Genomic DNA, 22,079 nt, shown 5'->3' with positions numbered 1-22,079 from the left:
GCTCAGGTCATGATCCCAGGGTCCTGGGATGGAGCCCCGCATTGGGCACTCTGCTCGGCAGGGAGCCTGCTTCCTTCTCTCTCTCTGCCTGCCTCTTTGCCTACTTGTAATCTCTGTCTGTCAAATAAATAAATAAATAAATTGTATAAATTGACTTCGTCTTAATATTTACAGCAAATAGGGATATATTTTCTGTGGTCGCTGTCAGTTCCTTGTACATGGTGGTAGGCAAGAGGGTAGCCCATGTCTCATTAAGAGGAAACCCAGCACGCAAACAGTGAAGATTACTATATTAATTTTCTATTACTAGTGTAAAAATTGCCACAAAATTAGTGGCTTTAACAACACAAATTTTTTATCTAATAGCTCTTTAGGTTAGAAGGCTGACATCGATCTCACTGGGCTAAAACCAAGACACTGGCAGGGCTATACTTGTTCCTGAAAGCCATGGGGGAGAATCCATGTCCTTGTCTGTTCCTTGTCTCATGGCCCATTTCCCCGTCTTCAGAGCCAGTAACACGGAATACCGCTGGCCATCCTTCCATGTACATAGCTTCTCTGATCATAGCTGGGACCATTTCTTTGCTTTTAAGGATTGATTTTATTAAACTGGGCCCACCTGGATGATGCAAGATAATCTCCCCATCTCAATTCTTTAGCCATAATCACATCTGCAATCTCCCTTCTGCCACACAGGCTAACACATTTTTAGGTTCTAAGAATTAAGACACGGACATCTTTGGGGAACCACCATTCTGCTTGTCACATTCTTCTTGCTGGCTCAGTAGGACCTTAATCTGTTTGGATGGGATCATGCTTCTTTGTAGGGGTTATAAGGCTGACAAGTCTTGCCCCTCCAGTGAGGAAAACACTACACATGCCTTGCTGCTTTGTCTAGCCATCCTCATGCAATTAAGTTTGTATTCTTGGGACACCTGAGTTGGCTCAGGAGGTTTAGCGCCTGCCTTCGGGTCAGGTCATGATCAAGGGGTCCTGGGATCAAGCCCCACATCAGGCTCTCTGCTTGTTTGGGAGTCTTTTCTCCCTCTCCCTTTGCTCCTTCCCTCACTTTTGCCCTCTTTCTCTTTCTCAACTAAATAAATAAAATATTCAAAAAAAATATATTGAGGTGTGCCTGGGTGGCTCAGTCTATTAAGTGTCTGCCTTTGGCTCAGGTCATGATCCCAGGGTCCCGGGATCGAGTCCCATATCAGCCTCCCTGCTCATGCGCTCTCTCTCTCAAAATAAATAAAATCTTTAAAAAAATATACCTAAGTTTTTATTCCTTAGCATTCAAGAAACTCCTATCTCTTGCTTGTGCCTATTGACACCTACTCCTTGTAAAGATCTTTGAGACAACTATGTAAGCATTCCACTGAAAAGGAAATAAAAACTTTAAAGTTGATGGTATTCTGTGTTGGCAAAAACTTGGAGAAATCCACTTCTATGTGATGTTGGTGAGTTTATATGTTGTCTCTGTGGCTTTATTTAGAGGGCAGTATGGCTTTAATCTATCAAAATTTCAGAAATATGATGATTCTTCAACTCAGCTCTTTCTTAGGTGTCTCACCTACAGAAAACATTCTCACATTGTACAAAGGCAGATGCAAAGATGTTCTCTTCAACATTTCATTTGTTAAGGCATATCCAGGAGAATTTCTGTGATCATTAAATTAGCAGATGTTAAATATATTCTGGTAGATTCACACTTGGGAATAGGACAGATTTTTTAAAAGACTGAAATAGATCGACATACAGCAAAATGAAAAGACCAAGATATAGCAAAGTAAAAGAGCAAACTACAACATGAAGAAGGGGATCAGGTGCGTGTGCATGTGTGTGTGTGTGTAGTCATGAAAAGACTTGGAAAGATAGGCAACATTTCAACAATGATTTGCATTGTGAGGAGAATTAAATATGGAGCCTGGGAAGAGGGTTTTGAAGGCACACTTTCATTTTTATCTATAACTTGTAAGTATTCTTAAGTATTATTATGAAATGTATTTTTTTCTCCCATTTTTTAAATTAACATATAATGTATTATTAGCCCCAGGGTACAGGCTTGTGAATCGCCAGGTTTACACACTTCACAGCACTTACCATATCACATACCCTCCCCAATATCCATAACCCAGCGACCCTCTCCTTAATGAAATGTATTTCTAAATGAAAGACTTTTTAATGACTGAATAAAAGAGAGAAAACAAATCTGTCTTTATTTCCAAGATTTGAAGACTGTGGATTCCATATTTTCTTTTTTCCCCTCTATTTACTTTTATTTCTTTTTAGTTTCAAAGGTAGAGTTTAGTGATTCATCAGTTGCATAAAACATGATGTAATAAGTGTTTATTACATCATATGCTCTCTTAATGTCCACCACCCAGTTACCCCATCCCTCCGCCCACCTCTCCTCCAGCAACCCTCAGTTTGTCTCCTAGAGTTAGGAGTCTCTTATGGTTTGCCTCCCTCTGTGTTTTCATCTTATTTTATTTTTCCTTCCCTTCTCCTGTGTTCATCTGTTTTGTTTCTTATATTCCGCATATGAGTGAATTCATAGGGTATTTGTCTTTCTTTCACTGACTTATTTCGCTTAGCATAATACCCTCTAGTTCCATCCACGTCATTGCAAATGGCAAGATTTCATTCTTTTTGATGGTTAAGTTATATTTTCTCCCTAAATTATAGAATCATTAAAAGATCCAATCAAGCTGATCTTGCTCCAGGGGTAAGCATTATTAACCCCCATTTTCCAGACAAAACATTATGAATTGCTTTTCCCAATAACCACAACTACTTGGTAGCAGAGTTAGAACTGGAAAAGAGACCTTGGTTTATTCCTAGCCGTATCTAGGTATGTCGCAGCCTATAAGCAGCCAAAGTCGGTTTCTAGACACTTTTCTGAACTACTATATTTATTTATTTATTTATGTTTTAAGATTGTATTTATTTATTTGACACAGAGAGAGATAGCTAGAGAGGGAACACAAGCAGGGAGAGTAGGAGAGGGAGAGGGAGAAACAGGCTTTCCCCGAAAAGGGAGCCCGACATGGGGCTTGATCCCAGAACCCTGGGATCATGACCTGAACTGAAGGCAGACGCTTAAAAACTGAGCTACCCAGGCACCCTTGAACCACTGTATTTTAAATGTGGCCTCGATTCTTCAGTCTGAAGCTACTCTCTTTCCTATGTGCTTTTGCAGCAACTTCCACAAAAGATGAGTGTGTTTCCCTGCCCATTGAGTTTGGAGTTAGCCATGGGATTTGCATGGGCCAATGAAATTTTGGTAGACATTATGTGATCCAGGGTTCAAATGTGCTTCCTTGGGGCCCCTGAGTGGCTCAGTTGGTTAAACATTGGATCAAGTCATGATCTCAGAGTCATGAGATTGAGTCTTGAGTCATGCACCATGCTCAGAGCAATGATTGACCCCATGTGATTCCCACTCTACATATCATGGATGAACTCTTCATGTCACTGTGATGGCTTCTCACGAAGCTGGAGAGCATGTGCGGTCATGGGAGTAGGGCAGGGTCAATGAGGGGCATGGGACCTTTAGAGGAAGGCCAACATAGATAGAATGCAGGAAAGCGGGTCTCTAGGCGCAGTGGGAGGCCCAGTGGTCCTTGAGGAATGAAAGAGATAAATGAAGAACACGTACCTTTTGGTTTCATCCCTGTTTCCCTATTGCATGTGACTGCTTTGATCTGATAAACCCTGCAAGGCAGGTGGGCATAGGAAGGTGAAACACAGCAGGATGGAACAAGCAGGCAGAGGCTGGGACAGGAACTAGAGATCTTCCCAAGAATGTGGAAGCACAGGAGAAGAAGCATGAGAGGGGATGAGCCAGAGCAGCAGGAAAGACATGCTGTATTGTGGCTCCAGCAATGAGATACCCTCTGTCAAGTCTGTACAATGGACCTGCCCAAGGGCTGCCTATGAGCATGGCTAAGGGGAGTCCGTGGCAATTTCCCAAGAGCCAGAAAAAGGGACAGGGCAGGGTTAGAAGGCAGAAGAGGCCCAGGGATAAAATTTGTGATGCCAGGATGAGAGGGAAGTGAAAGGAGTTTGCACTGATGCCTCCTAACAGAGGAGACAGAGAGTGCCAGTGCAGGGCAGAGCACATGCTCTTGGAGAGTGTGGGATTTTGACTGTTTGGGGTACCACTCTAACAACAGCACAGTGCACTGTGAAGAAATGTGTATCACAGGCTTTTGTATAAAAGAGTATCAAATGCAAAATTCCAGCTCCATCACTCATAGGTTCTAAAACCCTGCATGCATGACCTGTCTGGACCTCAGTCTCTTTATCTGGAATATAGGCATAACTGTGTCCTTTAACTCATAGGGAAATAATGAAAAAATAAATGGCAGAGGACACACACAGCATCTGGCTCCTGATGAATAAGGTTCCAGAAGGGTGGTATTTTCTTGACTTCTTGGTTAGAATTCCAAGTTAGGGAACTGTAGATAATCAAGGGACACAGTCATCAAAGCTGACATATCAAGCAAGGGCCCGGGGACATGAAAAACACCAAGGCAGAGGTGAAGGAAAACCTGAGCTGCCTTCGGGGCTCCTGGGGGTTAATTAAGGACTAGTGTGAATTCCCCATCGCCTCAGCCCCAGGCCAGGCTGGCCCCGGAGACTGAAGCAGGTTTGGGACAGGCAGGTCTGTACGGGTTCCAGCCGTCTGCCTCTGCGAGCCAGGGCCCGAGGGGAAGCAGCAGCAGCCTGCCTGCACGGTGCCACAGTGGGGCTCGGAGCAGAGCGCGGCTGCGAGCCTGTCGGGTGATTTACGGCCTTTAAATGGCTCTCCCCTTCTGCAAAACTCTTAATTTAATAGGCAAACATCTTGGGATAAGGGCTCACTAGAGACAGAACTGATGGGATAAATGCCTGAAGATTAAAGACCCGAAGAGGGGTGAAGAGAACTGTTATGACAATGGGAAAGAACTTTCCAGCAGGTAGCCTTCCCATCCCTTCCCCCACATGACAACCATGAGACAAGTCGCCAACAAGAGGTGAGATATTCAATGTCAAGAGACAGACTCCAGGTCATTGGGCTTGAAAAGGACCTTAGCTGTTGCCTCAACCAGCGTGTCCCCACCTGAGCATCCTGCAAGTGAGGAACTGAGACCCAGACAGGTCCTAAGTCCACTCAAGGTGAGTTGTTAGTAAAGCTAGTACTAAGAGGGGCTCCTGGGTAGCTCAGTCATTAAGTGTCTGCCTTCGGCTCAGGTCATGATCTGATTCCTGGGATCAATCCCCGCATTGGGTTGCCTGTTCCTCGGGAAGCCTGCTTCTCCCGCTGCTTGTGTTCCCTCTCTTGCTTTGTCTCCCTCTGTCAAATAAATAAATAAAATCTTTTTTTAAAAGGCAGTACTAAGATTTTTTTTTTAATTTTATCCATTTATTTGACATAGAAAGAGAGAGCACAAGCAGGCAGAGTAGCAGGCAGAGGGAGAGGAAGAAGCAGGCTCCCCGCTGAGCAAGGAGCCAGACACAGGGCTCGATTCCAGGACCCTGGGATCATAACCTGAGCTGAAGGCAGTTGCTTGACCAACTGAGGCCCCCAGGGGCCCCCTCCAGTACTAAGATTTTAATGTTTAGGCTTCTGTTCCATCCTTTGCAAACAGCAAACTCCTCGTTCTGTCCTGCACACTGCTGTACAGAACAGGCCAGAACAGGCCCTCCATAAGTACTTGAGGAAGAAATGGACTATGAATGGGGCTTTCAGGAGCATCCACCAGAGATGCATTACTTTCCCCTCGGCAAGGTGCCTAAAGTAAGTGTCTGGGAGTTGACTGTTTTGGTCCTCCTCTCTTGAGGCTTTGGCTTCCAGTTGGAATACCCCCACTTGCAACCAGCCCTTTGCTTCTTTCAGCGAGATCTCTCCCAGTCCTGGGATCTTTCCTGTAACACACACATCAGGCCCTGGCCTGAACATTGAAGGAGGAGAGCCAAAGGAGAGGGGGCTGGTGCAGGGAAGGCAGTGAGATGGAAGGTCATAAGGGGATCCCCTAAGTTGACTATGAGAAGAATGGGTATAGAATTGGAGGGGGATCCAAGGCCATGAACTTGCTGTTGTTCACTTGATTTTCCAATCCAAAATTGGTAAGGATGTAGACAACAGATAAAATAATATCAACATGGGCAGGTAGGATAGAACAAACAAGATTAGGGGAACTGGAACATACCGCTTGTCGTCAGGGAAATACAAATCAAAACCATAATGAGATACCACCTTACACCAGTTAGAACGGCTAAAATTAACCAGACAGAGAACAACAAATGTGGGTGAGGATGTGGAGAAAGGGGAACCTTTTTACACTGTTTTTGGGAATGCATGCTGGAGAAGCCACTCTGGAAAACAGTATGGAGATTCTTCAAGATGTTAAAAATAGAGCTACCCAAAACCCAGCAATTGCACTGCAAGATATTTACCCAGAGATGCAGATGTAGTGAAAAGAAGGGGCATATGCAACCCAATGTTCATAGCAGCAGTATCCACAATAGCCAAACTCTAGAAAGAGCTGAGATACCCTTCAAAAGATGAATGGATAAAGAAGCTGTGGTTCATACATACAATGGAATATTACTCAGCCATCAGGAAGGATGAATACCCACCATTTGCATTGGCATGGATGGAACTGGAGGAGATTATGCTAAATGAATAAATCAATCAGAGGAAGAAAATTATATGGTTTCATTTGTACATGGAACATAAGGAATAGCACAGAGGACGATAGGGGAAGGGAGGGAGAACTGAATGGGAAGACATCAGAGAGGGAGACTGGGAAGACATCAGAGAGGGAGCCAAACCACGAGAGCCTCTTGACTCTCAGAAACAACTGAGGGTTGCAGAAGGGCAGGTGGGTGGGGGGACAGGGTAACTGGGTGGTGGGCATTAGGGAGGAAATGTGATGTGATGAGCACTGCGTATTATATGCAACTAATGAATCATTGAACACTACACCAAAAACTAATGATGCCCTATATGTTGGCTATTGAATTTAAATTTTAAAAAATAAGATTAAGGGACCTGGAACCACTAAATATATAGAAAATCCAGACCAGGCTCTTGGGAGAGGAATCTGAAGGCTCTAGCCCTGGCTTCCACAGGGTTTTCTTTATTGGTCTTTAAGGAATGGTACTTTGGGTCTTCATTTGACCACTCTCCCCTTGTATTTAATCATAATTAACTATAGCCAGTGTTTCAAAATGTGTAAGAGGGTAGGAGAAACCTCTTTAAGTTTACTTACAGATAGTTGTGCACACCGGTAGCAGTAAAATACCAGGGTTTCAGTCCTGTGTCTACTTTGGACTGTGTACCTGACCTAGAGCAATCGATGTCATCTACGTAAGATTCAGTTTTCTGTTTTATATAGTGCAGATGACCAACAACAGTATCAATGGGTTGTTGGAAGACTTTACTAAGATGTAGCACAATGCCTGGCCCACATTAGGTGTTCAGTGAGAACTGAGTTAGCTAATACTATGTATGTGTGTTGAGGGGATGCTTTATTTTTGTCTGGAACTCCTTCATGCTCATCGAAACATTCTCAGAAGACCATTGGTAGTAGCCAAAAGCATGGACCTACTCCAGGGAAAATGCTTTATGTACCTCTAAGAGTGATTGGTTTCATTTTGAACACTGCTACACTTTCCAGCTTTTGACTTCCCTTGAGAATTGAATCTTTACAACTTTGTGTTCCCTCTCCTCAACCTTTGTGTGGTGGATCCCCTTATTTTTTCTATGTACTTTCTTTGATTTTTTTTTCAAAATTAGATGTGGCAGACCTGTCCCATGGTTTTGTTTACCCGATAAGTGGTAGATAGGTATTACGTGCTAGATGTATCCCTTATGTACTTACAGTGTCTTATCTTTATGCCCTACAGTACTTTTTGAAGTGAAAAAAATGTGATAAAAATAACCCATGTTATCATCATTTCATATAAAAACTTCATTCTTAATCTCAATTTGTAATACGTCAACTAAGAGCAGGAGTACATGGAAGGTATATTGATCAAAACTTTGCATGTCATGAAGTTCAGAGGAATAGCCAATAATAGGTTGAGTAATAATCACGATTCAACAACTTCTTGGCAAGTGAAAATATTGGGTTGGTTCTAAAGAAAGAAAATTAAATATGGGCAAAAATGAGTCCAAAACCCCAACTCTATAAATACAGGATGGAGAAGACATGGTTTAAGGAAAAAAAAAAAAAAAGATAGGTTAAAAGTGTGAGGTTGTATTTCTATTTAAGCACAGCATGAGTCAGTAGTGAACTTTGATTGGAACAAAATATGCTAATGTTATTACAGGCTGAGCTAAGAGTAGTTTCATGCTCAGTGGAGGAAAAGTGAAAACTCCACCCTACTTAACCTTGGTCCAACCACATCTGCGATCTTGAGTTCAACTTCAATTTAGACTCAATGATGACAAACCAGAATGTGGGCAGAAGAAGGAGAGGAAGAAAAATTAAGATACACAGAATACTTAAGAGAACTTCAGATTCTTAGTCTGGAGAAAGGAAATTGTGGGAGAAGTAACTTGGTAGCTATCAAGAAACATCTGAACACTTGCTCAGAAAGATACTGAAAATTAGAATAGTACAATAGATGTAAATTGCAGGAAGACACAGATTCGCTCCACATGTGGAATAACTTCCTAAAAATTAAAGCTTCTTGCTTAAGCAATTAGCTGCCTTATCTGTTCACCAGCCTCGATCAGTCACACACAGGATAACCATCAAAACCATCTGCTGTTGCAGAGGATGTTAGGTGTCACAGAGGATGTTGAAGAGGGTGTTGGGTGTGATAGAAGGTGTTGAACAGTGTTGTATAAAGTCGAAGTCCACATCTGAGACATTTTATATGCATGACAAATATTTGTTGGATGAAGAGTGAACAGCTAGCTAAATTGCTTCTTGAATAACTTAGATGATTAATTTTTCAAAAAGCAAATTTTCACTAGCTTGGAGAAATGGATTTTTGAGAGGATTGACTGCAGTTTTAAAATTGGAAGGGAGATGGGTAATGGAGAGTGGTTGCTCGCCAAAGTTGAGGATCTGAGATGTGCCATGAAGTTGGAAAGTATTAATCCCAATTATATACTCACCAAGAGCACTGAAGAATGTTCAAGGCACTCAGCCGCATGATTCGGGATCTAAACCTTACCAAAACAGTGAGATGAGAAGATACTATTACTATTACGGTCCCCACTTAACAGAGGATCTAACTAAAGCTCAGGAAGGACAATGGATTGGCTGTGGTATAGACCTGGGGTGTTTTGTTTTGTTTGTTGTTTGTTTATTAGAATTGGGTTTTAAAGACAAGGGTGGTTTTTTTTTTTTTTTTTTAGTCCAAATCATAAATGTTTTTAACTGTATCACACTAATATGGGACTAATAAGCAAAATACACATAAGAAAGTAGAGTGTTATTACTTTAAAAGTAGTGTAGGCTGAAAATATAAGTAATTTCAGGACCTGTCTTTAATAAAAAAAAAATAATAATAATAAAAATGAAGTACCATTCCAAGCAAGAAAAGCTGAGAAACCATAGGGGAAAAAATGAAGGAACTTTGTAAAGAAAGACATTTAAAGCATATCCGTGCTGGGTGGAGAGCGGAGCCAGGAGGGGGGCTGATTTCTGGTGTGCTTGTTCCTTCCGGGACTTGATGTGGCTAAGCACACAATGAGATTGGAAGGAAGGGGAGGAGAGAATGATGCTTCCTTTGGGAGCCAGGCATTATTGCTTTGCTGTGGTGAACAGGTAGTTTTGAAAATTACACACTACAGTGGCAGGTAATTTATTTTTTTATAAATTGTGAGTCCTGAGTTGAAACTGAGAGGGGGGAAAAAAAAAAGAAAACCAGTATCTGAAATGATTAGGAAGGAGTAAAATGGGCTTGTCTGCATGTGGCCAGGGTGATTAGTATCCAGGGTTACCTAGAGGGGGCGATGTACACGCTGCTCTGAGGAGCCAAACATGTCCTTGGCCAAGAGCTTACCTGGAGATGGTTTATGCCCGAATCCCCAGATGTGGCCAGTCCCGCACTCTTCTCCCTTAGCGTTTCTAAGCCCATTACTGTAACACACATCACAATTTATTATAATTACACCTCTCTTTGCTTGCCTGTTCTGCTTCACCGGAAGAACTAGCACTCAGCCTCAGTAGGCTCTGGAGATAGAACATTGGCGAAGACCAACATTGTGCAGGATTGTTAGTGCTGGAAAAAATGAACTGTGAAAATGAATCCCTAACATCACAGAGACACTGAAACCCAGAGAAGAGAACTAAAGGCCTAGGGATATCAGGGACAATGACCACGAGCACTGTGGCATGGCACAGTGGGGAATAACGTGACCTTACCCTCTTGGAGCTTACCAACTAGTGGAGAACATAGACATTAAATCAGTAATGCAAATCATCATCCCAAATGTGCAAAATGCTGCCGTCAGAGTTTTGTGTGGTGTGGGAAGGTTTCACGTGGGCTTAGAGAGTCAGGTAATTCTTCCTGATGGCACATAGTCTGTTACTGGCAAAGCCAAGTCTAGTTCCCAAATCTACTTATTATCATGGGGTTATTTCTTCCTTATATTTTTTGCAATGATATTTTGAGGTTTTGTTTGCCTTAGACTAGGGGTTAATCTGTGACCAGTAGATCTCTCTGAAAATCTGATGAAAGCTATGAACAATCATTGAAAATATACAAAGGGGTGCCTGGCTGGCTCAGTTGGAGGAATGTGCTACTCTTGATCTTAGGGTCATGGGTTCAAGCCCCACATTGGGCATAGAGCCTACTTAAAATAATTTTTTTTAATGGAAATTTAAAACATACATGTATACCCAAATGGTAGAATTTGGATAGAATTTGGGGGACCATCTCTGAACTCTGAATTCCTGCTCTGAATTTTTGTTCTGAGCTCTTTCCTAGGTAATTTCATTTAATCCTAGCTCTCCTTTCTCTGGGATCTTTCCCAACCTGGATTTTCTGCTCAGTTGTCTTCCTTGCAATCCAGATGTCCAGGCGGTTATCTGCTGGGCATCTCCCTGATGGTTCCACTAGGTTGTTCTACAATTAGGATGTAGCAGAAGCTGTACTTGGTGACAAATTATTTGTGCAGGGATTGGGGTTGACAGTGGCATCGGTGACCTTAGAGACCAGATTTATGGTGATCAAAATCTCAGTTCACAGCTGGAAATGGCAATAGAAAGTCATAAAAACGAGTCTGGTTCTCAGAAAAAAAAAATAAGAGAGAAATGTCAAGGTAAGAATTATTAGAGGATGAGTGGTAGGTTAAGCTCTAAGTTTGACTGATATTTCCCCCGAAGAGTATAGAATGGGAAGAGAAGGGGAAGGGAAGAAATATGGAGGGAAAGGAAGAAAGAGGAAAAGGGAGAAAGAGGGAAAAAAGTAAGTCAGTCAGTTGAAGGAAAAGAGAGAGGGTCAAAGAGAATCATGGAGGAAACATCAATGTTTCACAAAGTCAACAAAGGATGAAGGAACTTTGCAGGAACCTGAGAAACCCTAGGAATCCCTAGAAACCTGAGAATCCCTAGGCAGAAAATCCGTGTTTCTAGGAGGAAGTTCTCAGCACCCGGTGGCATAGACATCATACAAGGCAAGAAGCTCAAAGTAGACCCTGTGTTTTTTAATTAGGAGATAGTTGGTACCCTTGGCAGGGAAATACAACTGGACTTTTGGGAGAGGAGACCGAACTTATTGGGCTGCAGAATTCATGGACGATCAGAATGCAGCAACAACCAAGGGAGAGAATGTCTTTGCATGATTCATCTTCAAAGGACTCAAGAAAGAGCGAGTGAGAGAGGGACAGCACAGCACCAGGCACAGCAGTCGTGGGAGAGATGTCTTTATTGAGAGGAAGGTGAGGGTCACAAAATACAGCTGGATATGTCGGAAATGGAGGGTACAGCTGATGAAATAAAGTCAGCTAAGAGAAGCAGAGAGATTCACAGATGAGGAGCACAAGGTAAAATCTCCAGTGATAGGGGATCCTGGAGCAGGAGAGAAGGCAGACAGCAAACCCAGATGCCCTTACTTTTTCAAGTAAGACAGGGAGACGGTGAATGGAAAGGGCTTGTTGCTGAAATCCGCATGTTCTCTGAAGGTCGAAAGCCGCCTTGTCTGCTTCCCCACTTTCTCTTTCTGGCAACCGGTTTTCTCTGGGGTCTATCACTGCCTTTTGCGGTGGAGGGATTAGAAGTCATGGGGCTAGTTTTTAAATAGCCCTGCAGTCTGTCTGAGACACTGACTCACCATGAACTCAACCTTTTTAGAATACAACCTTTAAAGAAACTTTAAGCGTTGAACATCAAAAACAAGGGGAAAAAATGTTTTCCCTAATGTTATTTGCAAATGTCATTGTAGGGCTGAGGAGTCTAGCTGGGAAACTGTGAACCCTGTTTCGCTTGCCATGGCCCACGCAGAAATGTGAAGAAGCAACCTTCTGGAACCTTCCAACAGCGCTCCATGGGGATGAATGGGCCATGATTTCAGGCCCTGCATTTGCTGACACTTCCAGTCTCATTCGAGCAAAGGGAGACAGGGCGTGGCAGCCTCCAAAGTCTCTTTCAACCCAAAGAAAGATTCTCTAAGACTTGAAATCATAAAATGTTACTTGGAACCCAAAGTTTCCATTAAGTGGCATATTTAGCTATGAATCATATTGCACAGGATGAAGAAGGGGTAAAAAAAAAATGAAGGGATAGAACCCTGGGCAAGAAAAAAAAAAAAAAGTGCAGATGTTTTATCCTGAGTTCATCTTTTCCAGGAAAGTACAGCCCTTTTTCAAAGCTCTCAGCACAGAGATATCCTGCCACGTGTCACTGACTCACAGGGGCAGATCAAAGCTATTCTTACATCCGTCCCTTCAACTTGACCTGAGAAATAAAGAAAGCTGAAGGCAAAAGGGGTAAGTACATAAAGGATCCGGCAGTGACAGTAGAACAAAACGTAGTGGAGACGACCCACAGAAACTTGCAGATACATTTTTGGGTTTGTTTAGGGCTTTTTGTTGTTGTTGTTGTTTTTTGTTTATTGTTGTTTGTTGTTTTTGTTGTTGTTTTGGTTTGTTTATATTTGCCATCATTCCAGGCAGGGGTCAGTGGGGGATGCATGCGGTACCTCACTTCCGCTTTGCGGGGCGTCTTCCACGGCGCTTCCTTCCTCTGTAGGAAGATTTGTGAATAGGTTCATGGGGCTGGGAATCAGCTGTCTGAAGGTTTAGTGTGAAAGCTGATTTTGCAGCATCGTAAACCCAGTGGTCTTGGGCCACACAACCCTGAAATTTTTGTCTTGCTCATTAATCAAACTGGAATAAGATCTATTGACTTGCAGTATAATTTTAAAACTATATAGTCTATGAGAAATTTGCGATATCGGAACCTACTGGACCTGGGTTTGAATTCTACCACATTTTCCTAATCCATTCCTTGGGATTATTTTGTTTCTTAATCTGTTGCTCTCACATCTCTGGTAGCTCTTCCCCCACTTCTCACTCTTTGCTCAGACTTTGCTACCTATTTCACTAGAAAATCCATGAGTCTATCTACCAGCCTACTAGGTTTGTGCCCATACCCTTGGCTTTCCCTCTTATTACTATAAATCAATTGTTCATATTTTTATCTAAGATGGATCTGTACACTTCTGCCTCTAGATGCCACCCCTGCTTTTCTTCTACCCCTAATCCAACTTCTACTCAAAGTCACTGCTCTTATAATCTGGAAATCATCCTGGTTTCTCAAAATCGTATTTCCCTCCTCTGGAAAATCTTACTAATTAATATAAGAAATGAAACAGTATCTCCCGTGGTTCAGAAAATTCCCTAGACACCAGGCCCACCTACACATGCCCTTTTGTAGTAAATGGTAACTCTTTGTTTCCAGTTCTTCAAAGTATAACTCTGGGCTCATCCTTTCTTCCTCACATTCTCCATCCAATTCATCAGCAAACTTCCCTGACTATCCTTTGAAATATATCCAAGATGCAAACACTTCTCACAACTTCTGGTATTGTTGGCTTCAAAGGTGATGGAAAGAACCACCCACCAAATAATGTAGTTTGCCTACTGCAGTATTATAATTTACAAGAAATATATATTTGGCCACTCAGTTAAACAAAATACGTTTATAATATATATTTGTTCTTTCTCCACAGTTTCTGACTCAAAGCTCCGCAAGCTCTTGGGATTCCTTGAGAGATAAGAGCATTGGGAGCATCATTTTTTATATTTGGTCTTTAGTTTTCAGTTCCTGAAATCATTTCAAAGCCATAAATGTGAAATGGGTGTCTTGTTATCTATAAGGAGCCCCTTTTCACAACTGGGTTTATGCTAATGAGGTGACCTTTGGGAGGCACTTTAGAATGGGGGCTGTTTGCCAGGGGATCTGACCATGAATTTGGAGAGGTTTGGAACTTGCAGTCCCACTCCCTGATTTCCAGGGAGACAAGAGGGGCTGGAGTTTGAATCAATCAGCAATGGCCAACAATGTAGTCAGTCATGCCGATATAATGAAACCTTCATAAAGCCCCAAAAGGTTAGGTTCCTGAGAGCTTTGCGGTTGGTGAATGCATGAAAATTTAGAGCTGGTGGTTCACTCTTCCCACATTCCTTGCCCTATTCATCTCTTCCCTCTGGCTGTTCCTGAGTTATAATAAACTGTTATAATAAACTGCCGATCCGGTGAGTAAACAGGTTTACTGAGTTTTGTGAGCCACTCTAGCTAAGTAATTAAACGCAAGGAAGGGTTTGTGGGAACCTCTGATCTATAGCCCGTGGTGAGAAGCTTGGGTAGTAACTTGGCTTGCAATTGGTGTCCTAAGTTGGAGAGGGTAGCTGGAACCTCTAATTTGTAGCTTGTTGGTCAAAACCACAGGTAACAACCTGGACTGATGACTGGTGTCTGAAATGTAGTGGCAGGTGATCTTGTGGGATAAGAGGCCTTAACCTGTGGAATTTGAAGCTATCTTATGGTGGACAGTGTCAGAATTGAGTTGAATTACAGGACACCCAGCTTGGTGCTCTGGAAACTCCTCCCCACCATACACACATTGCAACTGGGTGAAGAACCCAAAAGACTTAGTTTCTATAGAAACTAGAAAGGGCAAGGAAATGGATTCTTTACCATAGAATCTCTAGAAAGAAACACAGCCTTGCCAACTCCTTGATGTTAGCACCGGGAGACCTATTTCCAACTTCTGACTTCTAGCAGTATAAGATAATGAATCTGTGTTGTGTCAACCACTTAAATTTGTGGTAATTTGCTAAAACAATGGAAACAAATACAATTACTATTCGGCCACAAAGTAGAGGTGATAAGAAGATCTGCCTGCAACATTTGTGAGGTTCAAAGTGAGATTAGAGATCTAGGTTCTTGGTCTGAAGTCCACATTTCTTCTCTTTTTGCCCAAGCTCTTCCTTACATCAAGAGGGCCCCTGTGTCCTTATGTGAGAAAACCCCAGCCTACAGGTCTACCCCTACAGTCAGTTGTTGGACACAGAGGGATGACATGAGCCTCAGAATTCATCCTCAAGGAGGCAGATCCATGGACGAGGCCTTACTAAGAAAATTGGAGCTGTCCCCACAGATCATTCTGAGCTACTGGGTTTCTGACACAAGGTCTGAAACTTGGGCTGTCTACTCCCAGTGAGCATACTCTTTTGGTTCCATAAAGCCCTCAAGCCTCTTTTCCCCAAAGAAGAGCCAGAAGTGACCTTCCAAACACCAGTCTCGGTAGATATTTTTTTTCTTTTGGATGATACAAATGTTATACACATCCAAGTTGGCATAGGTGGCACGTGAGCACCTGAAATGTGGTCTGTGTGACTGCAGAACAGAATTTTCAGTTTCATTTACTATAATTAATTAATCAACTCAAATCTAAATAGCCTCATGTGGTTAGTGGCTACTATGTTAGACAGCACAGTTCTAAATTATGAGGTCCTGGACAGAGTTGCTAGTTCACCAGGCTCTGCTGATGGTAAAGGGCATGAGAAGGAAGAAAAGAGGGGTGAGGAAGAGTTTTCTTTTTTACCTTTAAAAAAGCCATGAGAGACTATGGACTCTGAAAAACAATCTGAGGGTTTGGGAGGGGAAGAGGTTGGGGGTTGGGTGAGCCTGGTGATGGGTATCATGGAGGGCACGTACTGCATGGAGCACTGGGTGTGGTGCATAAACAATGAATTCTGCAACACTGAAAAGAAATAAAAAATTAAAAATAAACATTTATTGTCCAAGGAGAAAATCCAAAAGGGCTTCTTAAAGGAAATCAGTTTTTCATTCAGGTTCTGTTAGGAATTCTGCTGTCTTCCATTTTGATCCTTTTGCACCCTCTGTCCTTGTCTCTAGGTTATGTCCTCCCAGCCCTGGGGAATAAACCCAAGGTCACTATCTCAGCTAGCCTTTGCTGTGCAACAAGTCATTCCCAAGTGTAGTGGCTTAAAACAACTCTTATGCTCATTATTCTGCCAGTTGTCATTTTGGGGCAGACTTAGCTGGATGGTGTCCTGTGGTCTAATCATGTGTCTGGTCTTGAAATGACCTCTGCTGGAATCACTCCCCTTTGCCCCAGGTGCTCCCCTATTCTTCAGTGGGCCAGCATGTCACTTAGTGGTCAGCTTCCAGGAGAACACATGGAAGCCCCACAACCTCTTGAAACCTAGGCTCATACACGAAGGAACAAGTCGCATTATAAAAACGGGATATGGAGGCTTTAAGAATTGTGGCCATTTTGGGTAATCTATCTCATTCCCCTCCTGTTGAGAGTTTTCCCACAATCCCAGGCTCAGCAGGACGTCCTGCGCTTTTCCCTGTATATGAAACACTTGGACTTGATATCTACCCTCTCACTTAATTTACAAACCGAACTTGGGGCACCTGGGTGGCTTAGTCATCCGACTGAGCTGACTCTTGATTTCGGCTCAGGTCATGCGTGATCTCAGGATCATGATATCAAGCCCTGAGTCGGGCTCTGCACTGAGTGTAGAGCCTGGTTAGGATTCTCTCTCTCCTTCTTCCCCTCCCCTCCCTTCCACTCACTCGTGCTCTCTCTCCAAAAAAAAAAAAAAAAAAAAAAAAAAAAAAAAAAAAAGTGTACCTAATTTCATAAATTAGGTAGCTTTATGATTATTACCCCAATTGAAAAATGAGGAAGGTAAGGACCAGGAACTTTCTAAATTCACACAACTACTCCTAGCAGTACTAAGAGACAGGGCTCGCACAGCTTGACTGCAAATTGGAGTTTCTCAGTCCTGGTACCACTGGCGTTTTGGATGAGATGATTCTTTGCTGTGGAGAGCTGTCCTGAGTACTGTAGGATATTTAGCGGGATCCCTAGCTTCTACCTCATGGATGCCTGTAACTTAACCTCCAGTTGTGATGACCAAAAATAGTTCTAGACATTGCCAAACGTCCCAGGGTGGGCAAAAGCCACCCCTGGTTGAAAACCACCACTCTAAATCTGCAATACCCTCTTTCCCTTAGTGAGGGAGGTGATTCTTATTAAGAGCCCGCCAATCCTCTATCCATGCATTTAGTCTGGGGCTGAACTAGGGCAGAGATGGGAGCTGGAACCATTCTTCCAGTAGGCTCCTCTCAGAACTCCCTCCTCAGCATTACCCTTGTCTCTTTCCAGTTGCTTTGAATTTCTCATTATGAAGTCAGCATCCTCTACCGGGTTACAGTCTGTGAGAACCAGCCAGCTCTCCCAGGACATGAAAAGATGGCCCCAGAGCAGGCTAAAGAGAAAGCTCTAAGTTGGAATGGCTTTGCCGTCCGTGGCAGGGAGCTAAATATTTCATCTTCATAAAATAAACATAGATCGTCTCATCATGAAATATACATAAAAATGTTTAAACATGTTAATTATTAAACCAATATTGATTCATATTGGATGAGGCATTAAGGGAAAATTAGCTAATGTATTTAATATCTCCTCCACAGTTGACTAGTATCAGAATTCATCATATCTAACCACCAATAATCATAAAAGTGGCAGGCAATATTTATGACCAGGGGTGAGTGAGTGCTGGGCAGGAAGTGACGGGCATGGAGAAAATATGGGGATCTAGAAGACAGCGCTTTCAGCTGTCACAACCCACCCCTGGAATTTCAGACATCAATCATTGGGTGGAGTCACATCATCAAAGTTTGATAAACCTTTCATATTGGGACAGTTACTGAATATCACTGGGGCCTGGATCCCCTCTCAAAAATGAAATGAGGAGGCAGATACAACTGTGAAGGTAGAAAGAGAATGTAAATAGGGCTTAAAAACTCTGGGTTAGAATTGTTTCACTGACTTGTTACAAGCTTTAGTCTCAACTTACTCATCTGTAAAATGGGTTAATAACCACTGGGTGATATTTTCCTCTTGGTATCTGGGATTATTTTTTTTTAAATATTTTATTTATTTATTTGACAGAGAGAGAGATCACAAGTAGGCAGAGAGACAAGCAGTAGGAGGGAGCAAGCTCCTCACCGAGCAGAGAGCCCGATGCGGGGCTCGATCCAAGGACCCTGAGACCATGACCTGAGCCAAAGGCAGAGCCTAAACCACTGAGCCACCCAGCCGCCCCTATCTGGGATGTTTTAATCTTATCTCACTTACTGGTTTTCAAACTCCTCAAGGGAAAAGAACATACCCCCCCCCCATATTTTTTCCCCCTGTGTCCTGAAAGCAGGCTACCGTACTCACTTAAAACCCTGCTCTGGAATCAGAATATCCAGATTTGAATTCCAGATCTTGAGCAAGTTATTTCTTTCTTGGTGTCTCTATTTCCCCACCTGTAATTTATTTATCTCACAGACCTGCTACAAATACAAACTGTTAAGTACAGAAGTGGTAAGAACATCACAAGTGGGGACCACGAGAGGCTTGGTGGTGTGGAGAGCTGTGACTGATGCTCCTAGAGCAGGAACAAAGAACGAAACAGCTGGCAAGTATTCATTGAGATTCCAATGGATTTTTTTAAATGAGTGATTCATGAACCTTACATTGGAAATACCTTTACCAGCCACTGTAGGTAACTACCGAGTCCACACAAGCCAGCCTCTAACACAAACTGTGTCACTGATAAGGGACAGATTTTGGGAAGGGGCTCAGCCTGTCGAGTCTCCATATTTGGTGACTTCCACCTCCCCCAGGCTCTGGTGCTAGGAAGGTAGCATTTCTCCCTCGTGTGAAGACAACGCTTGCGAAGAGCTGTCAAGAACCTCACTTCTGCCATCAACACTCTTCACCTCTGAGACCCAGTTTCCTCATCTGTGAAAAAGAGATAAAAAGTTCTAATGTACAGGTTCATTTGGAGAACAAAGGAAAACGGGAACCTTAACACAGCCCCTTTTTGCCAGTGTAGATATATCACATATCAGATTTCCTAAATTTTGAGGTCTATCTTTTTCTCCCCCACACTTTAAACAGATCTGAAATTAGGATGTCTTACAACTGACATAGACATTAATGTAGTGATTCTCTCCTTTTCCCAAGGGGCTCTTAATAAATCAGTAGTGTGTCTTATAATCGGAAATGTCGTCAAAAAGAATGTCTTCAAAAGGAAAGAAAGCAGTATTATTATGCATCTCACCACAACTGAGTACACCCTCCTGAGAAACAGGGCTGTTGTGTCCTGAATCAGCTACTCTGGGGTCAGGTAGTTGTTAATAAATGAAAAAAAAAGTAGGTGACACCTTGATGTGTTCTCTCTCTCTCTTTTTTTCCCCCTGCAGCGAGATGTCTTGCCTTTTTATGGAATATTCCTCAGGCTCCAAGTGGGGGAAAATGGCAGACACATGGTTATTTCCCAAATACGTTTTCCTTAGATGGTCTTCGTCATCTGGGAAAAGTTGATGAGAAACGGCTTCGCATTCTGTTTCAGGACCCGTCAAACTCGGAGACTGTAAACGTCTCCAGGAGCATTTTCTCAGTGACCAGATGTTACACAGCTGCATTGCAAATTGTCGTCAGAGCTCAAAAGACAAGGGAAGAGAGGATTGTTGGAACCACGAAGGCATATGACACAGTAAACGGTGCATTTAATTTCGACTTAATGGGAGAGATAGCGTGCATTAGACAAATACCATCTGATCATTAAAAACATATTTATGGAAGTATAGCAACTTTGTCAGGGATGTGTGACTAATCACACCGAGCTGTGAGTCCTCAAAAACATATTTGTCTTAATCGACTGGTGTTTAGTTTGGATTATTGACTGTTAAATCAAAATAGAAGTTTTCACTTGAGATTTTGCATTTCATTTGTGACTGATTCGTCTTCATCAGATACCCGTACCACATACCCCGTTGGCCCATAAAAGGCCCGCTCTCCCAGAATTGTAGAATTTCCATGTCGGGAAATTTCTCAGAAGTCCAGCCTCCTCCAACTCTTTTCGGGGCACAGGGTATCATCTGGTTTGAATTGCAATTATATTTTCTGAACAAATGTAGTATCACCACGCTGGGGAAAATTTGGAAGGAAGAAACAGGAAAAAACGTCAGCTATATTCCCTTCACCCTACTGTCCCCTCTCCCCCCTTTTATTTAAATTTCATTTTCTGTGTGTCAGTGTATGCTTTGTATGCAGTGGGAATTGTGGTCTAGGCACCAGTGATTTTTAACCCTTTTACATTTTTACTGTCTAGTCTTCCTGACACTGTGTTTAATGACATAAGAATGTTCTGCAGAATGACTGTGTTACAAGGCACTGCCCTATCCCTCACTGTCGAGTTTTTAGTGTGTGCGTTTGAATCTTGCTTCTACCCACCTGCCAACAGTGTGACCCAGGGGAAATCACTTAATATTTCTGTATCTCTGCTGCCTTGCTGGTAAAATGTGGATGATATCAGTGTTAGCTCATAGACCAGGTGCAAGGGCTGAATGAATGAATCCACTAAGCATTTAAAACTGGTGTACGAGGAGCTCCCCATAAGTGTTAGCTAGGCTGATAATTAAGTCAGCTATGGATATTCTGACACATATTCTTTCCCAAAACCCTGAAATATGTCCTTGAGGGGGAATCCCAAGCCATTTTCATAAAATCTCCTACAGATGGGGACCCATACTCTTTTTGAACATTTCCAAAATCAAATAGTCTATTATCCCCTTAGACGGATTATTGCACTTGGAGATAGCTTTACTAAATGTTTAATCTAGACGGGCCTTCCAGTGAGGCCCATGCAATGATTTGATTCTATCCCTGTCTTATTGCAAATTATTTCAATACATTAAATCTCAAAGCGTGTTTCCTGGGACTCTAGGCACCCCCATCTCCCCACCGCCCACCTCCCACATGCCTCTCTTGAAACCATCTACTTATCTGCATTTTCAACACCACCCTAGACTAAACCACCGTCGCCTCCTGCCTGCTTCTAGCAACAGCCCCTCAGATGGTTTTTACGCCTGCTCCTGATACACGGCCACCAGTCTGGGCTTCTACCAAGTGCTAGAGTGTTCAGTGTGTAGAGTGTCCAGTGCAGGGTTTGTCTGCACAAAGCCCTCCTGGAGCATCCCATTTCTCAGACGAAAATATGCACTCGTCATGATCTGTGGAGCCCCACTTGAATCCCTCCCTGTCTTTCTCTCTCCCCTCATCTGTCCCTTCACGCTCCCTCATTCACCACAATCTAGCCATACTGCTCCTCCCCAAAGATCCCAGGCTCTTTTACGGCTCAGGGCCTTTATGGCCCTGCTCCCTGCTCTTAACCCTTAGCCTGGGCAACCTCTCCTATCACCCCCCAGCCTCCCCTGAAATGTTTCCTCCTTAAGGAGGCTTTTTGAAATCCCTAGATATAATATGTATGTTTTACTCTCTCAGAGTATCTTACTCATTTTCCCTCAAAGCACTAATTCCCTCAAAGTATTAGTTTGCAATCACATTTTTTTTGCGAGTTTAGTTGCGTGATCCCTCACTTCAGCAATGACTTATCTGGTCAAATGCATTTATTTTACTTTTTTTTTTTTTAAGATTTTATTTCTTTATTTATTTGTCATAGAGAGAAAGAGCATGCATAAGCAGGGGAGTGGCAGGCAGAAGGAGAAGCAGACGGTCCACTGATCAGA

At 42.7% G+C, this 22,079-nt stretch overlaps 1 long non-coding RNA gene across 2 annotated transcripts; it reads left to right on the top strand.

The window, feature by feature from the left end:
* The first annotated feature begins 4,994 nt into the window (after positions 1–4,994).
* Positions 4,995–20,287, top strand: LOC123392805. Of its 2 annotated transcripts, none has more exons than XR_006607503.1 (3): positions 4,995–5,160; positions 12,797–12,937; positions 19,901–20,287. It is a non-coding gene; the product is annotated as an uncharacterized LOC123392805 (long non-coding RNA). The 2 variants fall into 2 exon arrangements; XR_006607502.1 differs by lacking the exon at positions 19,901–20,287 and adding an exon at positions 18,832–18,954.
* Positions 20,288–22,079: the final 1,792 nt, after the last annotated feature.

This window comes from Mustela putorius, unplaced genomic scaffold, assembly GCF_011764305.1.
Source record: "Mustela putorius furo isolate JIRA1106 unplaced genomic scaffold, ASM1176430v1.1 tig00000596_pilon_pilon_pilon, whole genome shotgun sequence".
Lineage (NCBI taxonomy): Eukaryota > Metazoa > Chordata > Mammalia > Carnivora > Mustelidae > Mustela > Mustela putorius.
The sequence above is the reverse complement of the archived record's forward strand: the minus strand, read 5'-3'. Positions and strand labels throughout refer to the sequence as shown.